Source organism: Tiliqua scincoides, chromosome 2 (assembly GCF_035046505.1).
Source record: "Tiliqua scincoides isolate rTilSci1 chromosome 2, rTilSci1.hap2, whole genome shotgun sequence".
Classification (NCBI taxonomy): Eukaryota; Metazoa; Chordata; class Lepidosauria; order Squamata; family Scincidae; genus Tiliqua; species Tiliqua scincoides.
The window spans coordinates 143,266,220-143,278,907 of record NC_089822.1 but is presented as its reverse complement, the minus strand read 5'-3'; the positions used below and the strand labels follow the sequence as shown (position 1 = coordinate 143,278,907).

The 12,688-nt window shown below is 44.0% G+C and overlaps 1 protein-coding gene across 1 annotated transcript in view; it reads left to right on the top strand.

Annotated features, from left to right (window-relative positions):
- CACNG4 (calcium voltage-gated channel auxiliary subunit gamma 4) overlaps positions 1–12,688 on the top strand; it is a 78,581-nt gene that overhangs the window by 41,989 nt on the left and 23,904 nt on the right. The window lies entirely within an intron of this gene.

Here is a 12,688-nt window from a genome sequence, read left to right as displayed (position 1 = left end):
TACACTGGTCATGGGAGCTACTCTGAAGGTCCCTGCAGCCTCAGGAATGTCTCTGCAGCATATTGCAATATTTTGGCACTTCCTGCTGCACTCTGCTGGCTTCCTGAGAGTCTCTTTTGATGTCAAGGAAAGTACCCCTCTCCCCCCCCCCGGTTACCCCTTGTACCTAAACCCAGTGATCCCATAGGATCAATGGTTCGTCATCCGCAAATTCACTGTTCACTAGGTTTTCCAGGAACCTAACCCTAGCGGATAACGAGAACTAACTGTACCTTCCCCAGGCTTTGGTTCTCTGTATGAGATGGGTTGCGTTGACTGGTGAATGCCTAATGACTACTTATTGTCGCAAACCCACCTACTCTTAACATCTCAGCATAATGTTCAGCATACATCAGTCATAACTAGAAGCAATTCCGAATAATCTTGCTATGAGCTTTCTCCCTTTGTGCTGTTATAAAAATCTCAGAACTCTTATTGTCAAGAAATCCTTGCTATATTGAATACTGAACACAGTATTCTGAACTTGTTTACTGAACAGAGGAAAGAGGACTGCCACCCATAATCCCAGTGCATCTGCTGGCCATGCCCTCAGCAGTCACATGTCCAGTTTTTGACTGCAAGTGATAGTGCTAAACATGCATAGAGTTTCCCCATGAAACTGGGAAGCCCTGCAGCCAGCAGCAACCTGCCATCACAGAGAGAAAACTGTCTCCTTTTCAGATGACAACTTTGTGTTTGCTTCTTGCACAAGCCCCAGGTGAGGCTCAGTTCTCACTATGAATCAGGTGGTTCAGTGTATCTTGGAAATTAAAGTTGTGGTTGAATTTTCCATTTGTTGCTGCAGCGAATGGCTGCTTGGCTTCAGGGAGAGGAACTGTGCAGGGAAACAGAGGGATTCTTCCATAATTTATTTTCCAATGGTCATCCCCTTACTTGCATCAGAGAGAAAATGTGATCCCGTATTTGTGTGCGCCTTGCAGATGCTGTAAGGCTGCAACTCTGTACACACTTTCCTGGAAGCAGGCCTCATTGAACACAATGGGACTTACTTCTGAGTAGACATGAATAGGATTGCACTGTAAAAGTGCAACAAGTACTTTCAACAAGTGCTTGCTATTTCAAAATATTAACTAACATTTCTGACTCACTTTAACAAACAAAAAGACCCAGTTTAATTAGATGTGATGTCATTGCAGGGGGGGGGGGGCTACAGAAGCTTCTTTACACCGAGTAGCAACTGGTTGGGTGGGTAACAGAGAACAAAATTCTTCTCTTGTTGTCTGTTAACACTTGCTAACTTGCTAGGGTTGGATGTCGGGAGGGAAAACCATTTGGGTGTAAAGAACCACATCATTCTATTTGGTGTTGTGTAGAGACTGTTACTGTCTAAGGATTTCTGGATAGGTCATTTCCAGCCCAATCCTGTATTTACTGCCATCATCATTGCACCTCTTCTGCTGGCGCTGACTTTCATTAAGCTGTTGGAAAAGGCGCTTTGGCAACATGCTGCTCAGCACGCCGCTTGGGACCCTGGTCAGAAGGCTGTAGCCTTCTCACTAGCAGATCCAGAGCTGCCTGTCAATCCAGGTAAGATGGCAGGATGGGTGGCAGAAGGGCAGAACAGGGACAGGGGAGGGAATAGGGGTGGGAATAGGTGGATCAGATCTGTGAAGGGGGCAGGCGGCAGCAGCAATGGCCACCAAATCCTAATCCCCTTCCTGGATCCGATCCCATGGTGCAGACCTGCACAAGCTATATAGCTAGCACAGGTCCAAGTAGACTCCCTTCCTGTGTGCTAAGGAGGCTTACTCACAGGTAAGGGCAGATTGTTGCCTTAAGAGACCTCCTGAACTCCCCCCCCCCTCCAGGATGCAGCAGTAGCCATTTTGGTTTCCTTGCATCATCAAGGGGGGGAAGCAATAGGATTGGGCTCTTTCTGGATGTTTTGTTCAGCACCTACAATCGTTGCAAGCTTCATGATGCCATATTGAGCTTGCGCGAATTCTTTGTACACTTACTAGTTCAATTTGTGATTGCAGAAATAACACAAGTGTTTTAAGTTCATGCAGCTGAAGGATCAATCAGTGTCAGTGATTTTTTTAGGTTTTTATGTCATAAAATTATCTTACCAGTCAAAAGGACATATATAGAAATGGGTGCATGGGAGACACCTGTATTAATACACTTCTATTTATTTTAGCAAGTATTACCTACTGTTAATGCATTAACTGTAATCCTCTGACAACTCTGGGTAAGGTTTTCCATCTGCACCTCTTTCAAGGTCTCCTTTTAAAAAAAAATTCATACATGTTAAGTTTACAGACATCTTTCTGGTCCCTGCTTTTCTGCATGAGAACATGCTGCTGCGTGTGCAGAAGAGTATTTGCTTAGACTCCCATGAAGGAAGTCACACGGAAGGCCAATAGACAGAGGTGGTGTGAGATTTAAGTCCTTGATTGGTTAGTGATGCTGCGTTCCTGTTATTTTCCCTGGCAGAATATCGTACTTTGTAATTCCTGAAGTTATACCTCCTTTCATAGCCAGAGGAAACACTAGCGCGCTAGTGAATTTCTCCAGCTGGTCATTACGTCTTTTGTACCTAACACAACTCTGCAAGGGTTTATGACCTTTCAGCCCTCAAAGTCTTCACTTCCTGGACAACAACATAATGTTAGGAACTTGGAACCATCAACCTTTCAGTCCCCTATCATCATTTGTCTTGTGTCATTCCCGCATCACTGGTTGGCCTGATCAATCCCCGGAGATTGTGTCAACAGGCTGGCACAGAGATGAAAATAACAAATGAGGACCCCCATCAAGGTCATTGCATTATAAATCTGGACAACACCTTGAAAGCATTCTCTTCAATTAAAATGATTTATGGTATGATGACTTCCTCTTAACTTCTTAAATGGAAAGAAAAGCCCTTCAAAAAGGGCTCATATCTGGTGATGGATTGCTTCCAAATGGAGTTTTATAGGAATCCAGGAGTGTCCAATCTCTTTCTGATCTGATAATGAATGACCTTCTGTATTAACTTTTTTGAATTTAGCATCTCCACTTCTAAAATATTACAAACTGTTAAGATGTGTACATACACACACACATTTGAATTTTATGTCAGTGGATGATATTATGATTTCAAGCCATCACCAGTTCTTCCAATAGGTCATGCATTCCTTAAAAACTCATTTTCTGGAGGCCCAAAGAGTATATTAAACAACTTTTCTCTTTTCCTTGACTGCTTGTTTAATTGCCGTTTCCTTACCCTAACTATGTATCTTGACACTAGATCTTAGGCAGACTTAGAAAGCCAGCAGAATAGAAAGCAAGAGGCACAAATTCCTGGGACCAGGACTAGATCTAGAAAGCAGAGAGGCAGGAGTGCAGCAAGCACTTATGAGACCCAGGTCTGGCAAGCAAGACTGACAAGCAAAGGCTGAGCTTAAGCTGGAAGCCTCAAAAACCCTACTAAAGACCCAATCCTGTGCAGAATTGGCTGTTGCAGGGAACAGTGAAACACCATTCTGCTCTCATAAAGTGGCTTCCAGCAGCATGCACAATGTGCCAGTGGCTGGCCACAAAAGAGATGGAGTTCTTCTGGACCCCATAGCATGAACTGAAGAGCAGTGGCGTAGCTAATGATCTTGTAGCCCGGTGCCAATCTCAAAATGTTGCCCTGGAAGTGATGTCACAGCCGGAAATGACGTCATGTCCAGGCTTTTAAAAAAGTGAATATTGGGAGAAACCCACTTCCTCCCCCCAGCAGCTCACCACCCACTTGCTCTGCTGCCCTCCTCCCAGTCAGTGGCATAGCTAAGGCATCTAACTGCTACCTGGGGTCAAAGAAGATTTGTAGCCCTCCCCCCAACAAAATCAAATTTAATTAAGTAAATAAATAAAAAGTGTGCCCCTGATTGGTTTGAGACACTGTACTGGGGTGAAGAGGGATGGTTATTCTCTCTCTGCTAAATATAAGAGGGGCACCACTTGAAAAATGCCTTTTTACCCAGTTAGCAGGGGTAACTGTATTAAGATACATGGAAATGATTGCTGACTCATATTAACACCTTATTGGTTTCATACTGTATCATGATAACATGTCAATAACATAATAATATGTCATTGGCTCTCAGAATAATCAGTCTCATAGGTCAGTTGTGAGTTAAGAAAACCCACTTTTAGTTGTGTTTTCATTTTCTGGTTAATTGGCCACAACTTTTGATAGAATACAGATATTCCAATGCAGTTTGCTTCATTGCATTCAGCATTAAATTGTCTTTCCAATGATATATAACAGGATGGTATTATTCATACATACCAAGATTTTCACAATTTTGGTCACTAGGGTGGTCATTGAGTGGACAAGTTCAACCTGTTGCCCCCCAAAACTTGATGCCTGGTGCAACTGCTACTGCCTGCATCCCCTTAGCTACGCTACTGCTGAAGAGGACCTTGTGATTATTGCCTGTTGTCGCACACATAACAGCAGGCAATAATCACAAGGTCCTCCTTAGTCTATGCTATAGGGTCGTAAGAACTCCATGTATAAACTGCCACATATCATAATGTATAGTTTAGAAATGTGGCATCTTGTGAATAGTTTTTCCACTATGAGCTCAGTATACACTGGCAGACAGCAATCAGATGAACCCATTCAAAGCATGCTGCCCAGCAAGAATCCAACATGAACCGACCACTTACTTTCTGGAGGCAGCCATGCCCTGAAGGATCATATGACTTGGCTCTTTGGTGGAAGATGGGAGATAAAGGGATTTTGCTTCCAGGCACGCATGAGGATGAAAGATGGCAAGGACATGTGAGTAATACTGCATTCCAAGCCTTTCATCGAGTGATAAGCCATGTCCCAAGTATTCCCATACTGGTTTCTGAATGTACTGTATAAAATAACAAGGACTTCTGAAATGACATCTGTCCATTCATCTTTTCTCCTCAAGAAATGATGGTGCTTGATGTAGGCTAAAGCGATGAGCCCATCAAATCTTGGGTGATCACCATATTAATGAGGGAGGCTAGTGGACAGTCTGGAGGATACGAAACCAAATTGATAACAGTAAGCTAACCACCCCAAAGGAAGACCCACTGCCTGCATCCCTATCTCAGTGGACACCAGACACTCTGACAGCATGGAATATGACTACCCATTTGCAAAGTTTTGTCAAAGTTTGATTTTTTGGGACTTGTGCATTTCTCATTGAGTGACAGCAGCTGCTTTCCTCCACCAGAGGAGAGATTTCCTGGGGTCTGCAGTGGCTAAGAATGTGACCTGAGAAATAAATGAGTTTGGCAATAGCATATGGGTCCTGTGAGTGTAAATAGTCATGTTCTAGGACAATATCTTGAAATCAAACATGTCCATTTATCCTGGGAAAAAATTGGTATCCAAAATGCTCAAGATCAGTGGTTTTCAAACTGGTGGGTCACGACCCACCACTTTGTGTAAAGGTTCCCCCAACCCTTTAAGGGGCGGGCGAAGGGGATAGGCAAGGAAGCAATCCCCATGATCATGTACCTAAGGGGGAGGCAAGGGGGGTGCTTTCACTTACTTTTAAGTAGGTAGGGATACTGGAGGTTGCAGGAGGTGCGGGGATTCCTGCACAGCCCTCCGCAGTGCTCCCCAAGGCTTGAAACCTTCAGTAAAAGCGGGCGCCAAGCACTTCCATTTTGCAGGAGGTGCTTTGCACCCACTTTTACTGAATGTTCCAAGCCTCAGGGAGCACAGCAAAGGGCTCCCTGCACCTCCAGCAGCCCTGCCTAATTAAAAGTAAGTGAAAGCACCCCCCTTGCCCCCCTTAGCGACGCAGTCCTGGGGATCGTGTCACTGCCCTAGCCCTCCCCCACAAAGACTTACTGAGGAAGTAAAGCTCCGTCAAAGTTTGAGAACCACTGCTCAAGATAATTATAAGCACAGTGAACTTGTATAATTTCATTGTAATATTTTAATATTATTTGCTTAATGTTTTTAAATCTGGAAATATATATATTTTCTAAAACAAGTATGTCTTAGTATTCCAGAAAACGTTTTGGGGAAAGAGGTGATGCCTCTGTAGTGCCTGCTCTACTCAGCAGCTAATCATAAGTCCACCATGGTAAATGGTCATTGATATCATTCACAGCCACACCCCTGAGAATGTGGCATGTAGTTTCTCTCACCTCTAAGCACAGTGGTAAAGTTGCCACCTAAGGACCCAATCCTATCCAATTTTCCAGCACTGGTGCAATTGTACCAATGGGCGTGTGCTGCATCCTGTGATGGAGGGGCAGTCACTGAGGCCTTCTCAAGGTATGGGAACATGTGTTCCTTTACCTTGCAGCTGCTTTGCAGCTGCACCGGTGCTGGAAATTTGGATAGGATTGGGCCCTAATTCTGCCTCAGATAGAAGGGATGCTACTGGGTCTCTAACCCATCCCCTCCTCATACTTTTCTTTGGCTTTAATTGTTATGTGGCATGTGAATGCCCCTGGTATGGAAACAATGGCATCACCCAGTCAGTGCAGCACCTCTGCAACATTAAAAATCCCACTGAAAATCCTTTCTACTCGTGTCGCAGCAGTAGGGGCCCAAAGATCTTACATTGCAACTGGGGACAAGTTCCTCCACCTTTGCAAGTGCTCAAAGCCCTTTATGGTCTTCCTTGCCTCACTTTGATAAATTTCTGGCATAGCCCAGATGCATAGTGTGATAACATTTCTCAAATCTTAATGCAATTTTACTTGATAGAACATTTGTCTTTATATAGCTTTTCCATTTATACTTATTGTAACCTGCCACTAGCCCACAGGATGGGGCAGTCACTCAACTGATTGAGCTGTAATTCTCTCAGTTTGAGCCCAAGGCATATTTTGAATCTGTCTTTGAATCATTCTTGTATCACAAACCTCTCAGGTACTTAGGCTAAAAGAGACTGGAACTTTAAACATGTAATTCTTCAATACTGCATCCATTCTCATCATATTAGAGAATAACACCATAGTTCCTTATTATGAATGCATCTTCTGCAGTAAAGAGAAAAGAACTTTGCATCATTATGCATGGGAGCTTCCCTTTCCTTATTAGAGCTGGGGACCTTCGCTTTTTACCTAGCCCCACCCATTTTGGATATTACATCCAGTAGTGTTTGCCTGCTACTTTGAGATTGCCTTTAAACATCCTTCCAGTTGATTCATGTATTTAGTGCATAGTGATTTAAGAACACTAGTGGGGCTATTTTTAGGAGGTAAAGGTTTATGGTCTAAAAAATTTTCATTCATTCATTCTCTCTTTCTCCAAAAATGAATTAACTGAATTGCTAACTGTGGCTCAGTATTTCACAGATACTGTAACTGCTGTATTTAATGTATGGCTTGAGGCAGCAGTCCTAAACTCACATACCTAGGAGCAAAGGCCGTTTGAGTAAATGGGGTTTGCTTCTGGATAGGCTCAGATTGCATATCTATATATATGGTAGTGTAACCTTCATGTGCCTGAGTACACTTTCCTCTTTAATGTGTGTTAATCCTTATGTGGGTGGAACATGTCATCCTCAATCACCTCCAGCTTCCTTCCACCTACACAAAGGCCTCCAGGCTAAAAGGAGAATCACTTCTTGTCTTGAGAGGCCCAAAGCTGGAGAAGATCCAGCAATATCCCTAATAATGCATCACAGAAAGAAATAGGACTATAATTCTAAGCTTACTTACCAGGAAGTAAAAGTCAATTTGTGGCTTTTATCTTGGACTTGGATACATAAGGTACTTGAATGTAACTGGAACGCACACATGTGGCATAATTGGAAAAGGCACATGGTTTAAATGGTCAAATTTCTCTGTTGCCAACATCCAAATCCTTTCCTTTTTACCACTTTTGGGTTTATTATTGTTTATTATTTAAATGTTGCAATTGATGATACAAATATGTATTTTGTCATTTATACTGAGATACGTTTTGTACCCACATTCAAAAAGCAAAGTATGAATTGGGCCTAAGTTTTATTGAACTCAGGGAGGTTACTTCCAAGTAAACATACAGTAAAGTGATTCCCTTGCTAAACACTGTAGGGCTCTGAGCTGATTTATGAAGTCTTGCATTTTTGAACTTTGTATCCTGATAAAGCCCTCCGTTGGGCAAAACCACCCTGGCTCCAAACCCAGGATCACCTTGCAGCTCTCCTAGCTTTATCACCTCCAAGCCCTGCAAAGGCTTGGAGGTGTACCACCTACCCCAAGCTGGCAGTCCCTAAGGTAGCCTTCCCAATTCAAGCCTGAGGTTTTACCAGCCTACATCCTCAAGCTGGGCAGCCTCTAGAGAGTGGTTCTGGTATTTCCTCTGGCTCTTGCTTGTCGAAGGACAGACAGTGGATCCCTGTTCCTCTTCCCTGTTCCTGCACTATGCCTGCCTGTCATGGGATACCTGGCTAATGCCCATCCTTGGGCATATACTGGGGTAGGTGAAAAAACTCCACTACCAGGCCAGGCAGGATATCGGCAGTGTCACTGCCACCAATAACTGACCACCAGCGTGCCTCAGGCAGTCTCAATTCTCACCCTGATTCTCCCCCTCCTAACTTACAGCCCTCCTGCACCCTGCACCAACTCCCCCCTCTAGTGGCTGGGCACTTTGGTGGTGTGTGCATGGTGTAATGGAAGTTCAGAAGATCATCAGGTGGATGATGTGGTGTTGACAGGGATTCTCATGATTTGACAGCTGGTTGACAGCTCTGGGAAGGGAAGGGCAGGGCAGGGCCGGCTCCACAGCTGTAATCAATCAAGGCCACTCTGATGGACACCTGAGCTTCATTTGACCTTGATGGGACTTTGAATGGTCATGGGCTAACAAGGTAACTCACAGCTGAGCTGCATTTTGGATAATGGGACATCCAAGGATAAAAGGCAGCTTCAGAAGGCACAAAGATCCACCCCAGATCTATAGGACGCAGCCCAACCTATAGGATGGGCCAGACCTACAGGACCAGGGGACTGGCAGGACTCTGCTGGTGGACATGAACAGGAGAGGACTGCCAGGACCCTGCTGGAGGAGAGATTCTGCTGAACACACAGAGGAGCAACTCTGCTGCACTGGACTGATACTGGGAAGACTGGACTGTGCTCTGGAGACTGGACTTGGACTGGAGGTTTCAGACCTTTACCCACTAAGTTAAGTGGAGTTTTGGGGAGGGAAAGCCTCTGGACAAGAGGAAGTGCAGGGAGTGTCTGTGTTTGCAGCAATAAATTACTGTTAATTGCTCAAACTGATAGAGTTCTAGTCATTCCTCTGCACACCACAGCTGCTGTTCTTTGGAAAAGAAGGGATTAATTAGACAAAAAAGTGGGCATTAGAAGGGAGTTGGAATATTTGGATGAAACACGTGGTCACCAGCCTTCCACTTCAACTAAAGAACCAACCAAGAAGGCCTTCAACTCATGGAACACTCATTCCAACAACAGAGGGTATGGGGCCATAAGTGTCACAGTCTTGCAGGGTGTCAGACAACATGATTGATGCAATCATTTGCCCTCTGTGTTTCTTTTTCTTCAAGGAAGTTTCATTCCTTGCTTTATTCAGCAACCAGCTGCTTTCAAAGCCTTAAGACCAAATCAAAGTGTGTTTTACCTCCTGATGTTTCCTTCCCCCCTCATTTTTTGTTCCTGACTGCTGCCCTCTCCCTGACCACAGCCCTCGTTAAAGCAGCAGTGTGAGGTGGCCCATTTGTACATGGCATGTTCTGTGAACAAGTCACATCAGCTGGTGCATGACTTACATTGTAATGACAGCTGTAAACACCTTCTGACAGAGACTCACAAAACTGGCACTCAATCTAGACACTTAAATTGAAGCCCATCTTATGGAACAGCAGGAGAGGAACAGTCTATCCCTGCATGAGATCAGCAAGGAGAGGAGCAACCAGCAAGAAATCTGTTTTGTTATGAGCTGAGAATTCACAATTGTCATTGCATTGTGGGAGATTACAGGGGTAAAACCAGTGAACTAGAACTCTGGGGACCCACTTTGTCATTCTGCAATGGACACTCAATAATAAATACTCTGCTAGAACTGTCATATAAACAGGATGTTTGTAACCCTTCACTGAAGAATTTTTCCTCCTAGGTGCTGCTCAGCAAAACAAAGCCACCAAGATCTATCCTATTCTTTACATTACTCACTCCTCATTGCTACATTACTGTCCCAAGTTAATCCCATCATTAACAGCATTAAAATAAAGCTCTCTACATACTCACTGAGAGCCGTAGAGAGTCCTGGGGGTTGGGTCTAGGCCAGGAAGGGGGCATAGGATCTCAGCTTGCATGGCTGCACCAAGATCCTTCCCAAACCACTCCTGACCCAGGCTGTTCTCCATTCTGATTCTGATACATCCTCATGCCAATTTATTAGTGACAGTAGAGGATAGCAGAGGTTCAGTGGGCCACTGTAGCCACATGCCACTCCAGGCATTTGCCCTGGCAGCTGTAGTCCTTCCTCCAACATCAGAGTGGCTTTTTTTACCATCGGCCCAGGATTTACAGTGGCAGATCACCGTAAGATCATAAGATCCACCACCATAAGGCCCAGATAGGATTGCGTCGTAAGTTACTCTTTGCCGTAAATCAACAAAATCTAGCTTTTAGTAAAGATCCTAGCTTATTGCCTTTTATAGTTAATGAGCTTCCTTGCTGAGATCTGTATTCAGTAGGGCTTGTTTATAATTGATAAATGCTGCCGCAGAGTGGCTTCACCCAGGATCAAAAGTACCAAATCCTGTGGGGAACCAAGGAGTCCCTGGGACTTGATCACCCCCTTTTGGTCCCTTTTCCTGAAGGGCAGATTCTTTTGAGTTGGAGACTATCTGCCTCTAACAAGGTCATCTCTGTTTTCTGAAGGAATAAGGTAATTTTTTGTGGAATGATTACTTAGAGAATTCACATACACTGACTACCTGCATGGCAAAGTACTTTGTCACAGGCAAAAATCATTATTCTGAATGCCGCACAACCCTAAAGTGTGTTGAGTTGTGGGGCACTGAATTCCAGATTGTGCTCCCAATGAAACATTGAAACAATTAAAATTATGAGCTCGGTTTGAAGTCAGCTGCTAGCTTGAGCGTGGACAAAGCAGCTCAAGAAATCACATAAATACTTCCCATTTATGCTACACTCAATAAATTTGCAGGTGTATCATTTTATAGATACTACATATACTACTTAGCTGATGGTGTATTCTGTGCATTGCATAGAATGTCTGAAACGCATAGCATTGAATATTCTGTTGCAGAAACCACAGTTAAGTCTCCACATGCCAATCACAGACTACTTAGCAGGGCTCACAGAGGACTGTGGAAATCCCCTGGATTAGAGTAGCTTCTTATAACCATTATTGCTAGCATCAAATAAATCCAAAGCAATATCCTGACTATTTGCACCAAGAATCCTTTGACTATGGTATGAAACTATAGATTTCAGTGACGTCTTCAGCTAGAACTAAAAGTGCTAAACACACACGTAGGCACAAATTAACTGATCTTAAATAAACTGCATTCATGGTTGCATTTTATGAGACTGTCAGTGATGTCATTTGCCATTCAATCTATTGCTTTTGACATGTTATCATGAACTTCAGCTTGAAAGCTGCCTTCATATGGACACCCTGTAAACCAGGAATAGAAAACTGGTGGCCGGATCCCATCCTCAAAGCTATGTTATCTGCACTAAGCATCTCTCCCAAATTCTAATCAAGGTGTGGTAAAAAGTATGGCAAGAGTTTGACTCAGAAGGAAAAGAAATTTGTGTGTAAGCTTTTTAATAAGTATTCCCCACAAACGTTTAATTTTTGTTTGAGTTTCATATGTGAAGGTCTGGACATACTCAAGCATGGGTGCCCCATGTTTGGGAAGCCCTTGCTGCTAGGTGGCAGTAATTTTATGGCACAACACGTCCACCCATGAAGGGTATGGTTTGTGCAGCAAAATATGCTTCTGGCCCTTGGATGACTGTCTTGTAGAATGGCCCCCTGTGAACGCTGGCAACCCCTGATTTTGACTGTTGTGTCACAACCTGACACAGGGAATAGGATCTGACAGAGGATGCCAGTTCCACCCCTCCCAGGCCAATTCCACCCCCACCAGGGCTAGTCCCACCCCTCATTCCACCCTCCCCCCTGCCCAGGAACGTCTCCCTCCACCCTTCTGCCACTCTCCCTACGCTGCACCACCCAGCTTTCACCTTTCTACTATTGGTGGCCAGGGCCAATTCAGGCCTTCTTCCTTGCACTGCTTACTCTGCAGATGCCGCGAACATGCCTTATGGCATATTTGTGACACCCAGAGCTGGTGGTACAGGCATACTGCAGGTGCTGAGGCCCATAGGATTGGGCTTTCACAGTGGTAAAGGGCCACCAATTAAGGGGGAAATTGCAAAAAAAGCATATTTTGAGGAAAACGAGAGAAAATGAAGATAAAATACTAACAAAAGATGTTTCACTGCAGAAAAAGGTCAGCTTTTTCAGCAGTTGCTGAAACCTGTGCTCAGTTCTTGAACATTGTTTCATTCTGCTAGTTTTATGAAAAAAAATGATAACGAAGGAACTGTTTGTGTATGAGGAAGAGAATTCAAAAAGCAATGGAAAGACAAGAGGCACAGATTTGTGATCATGCACAGAAGACTGTTGAGCATTCTGTTTGTATCAACAGAATGGTTT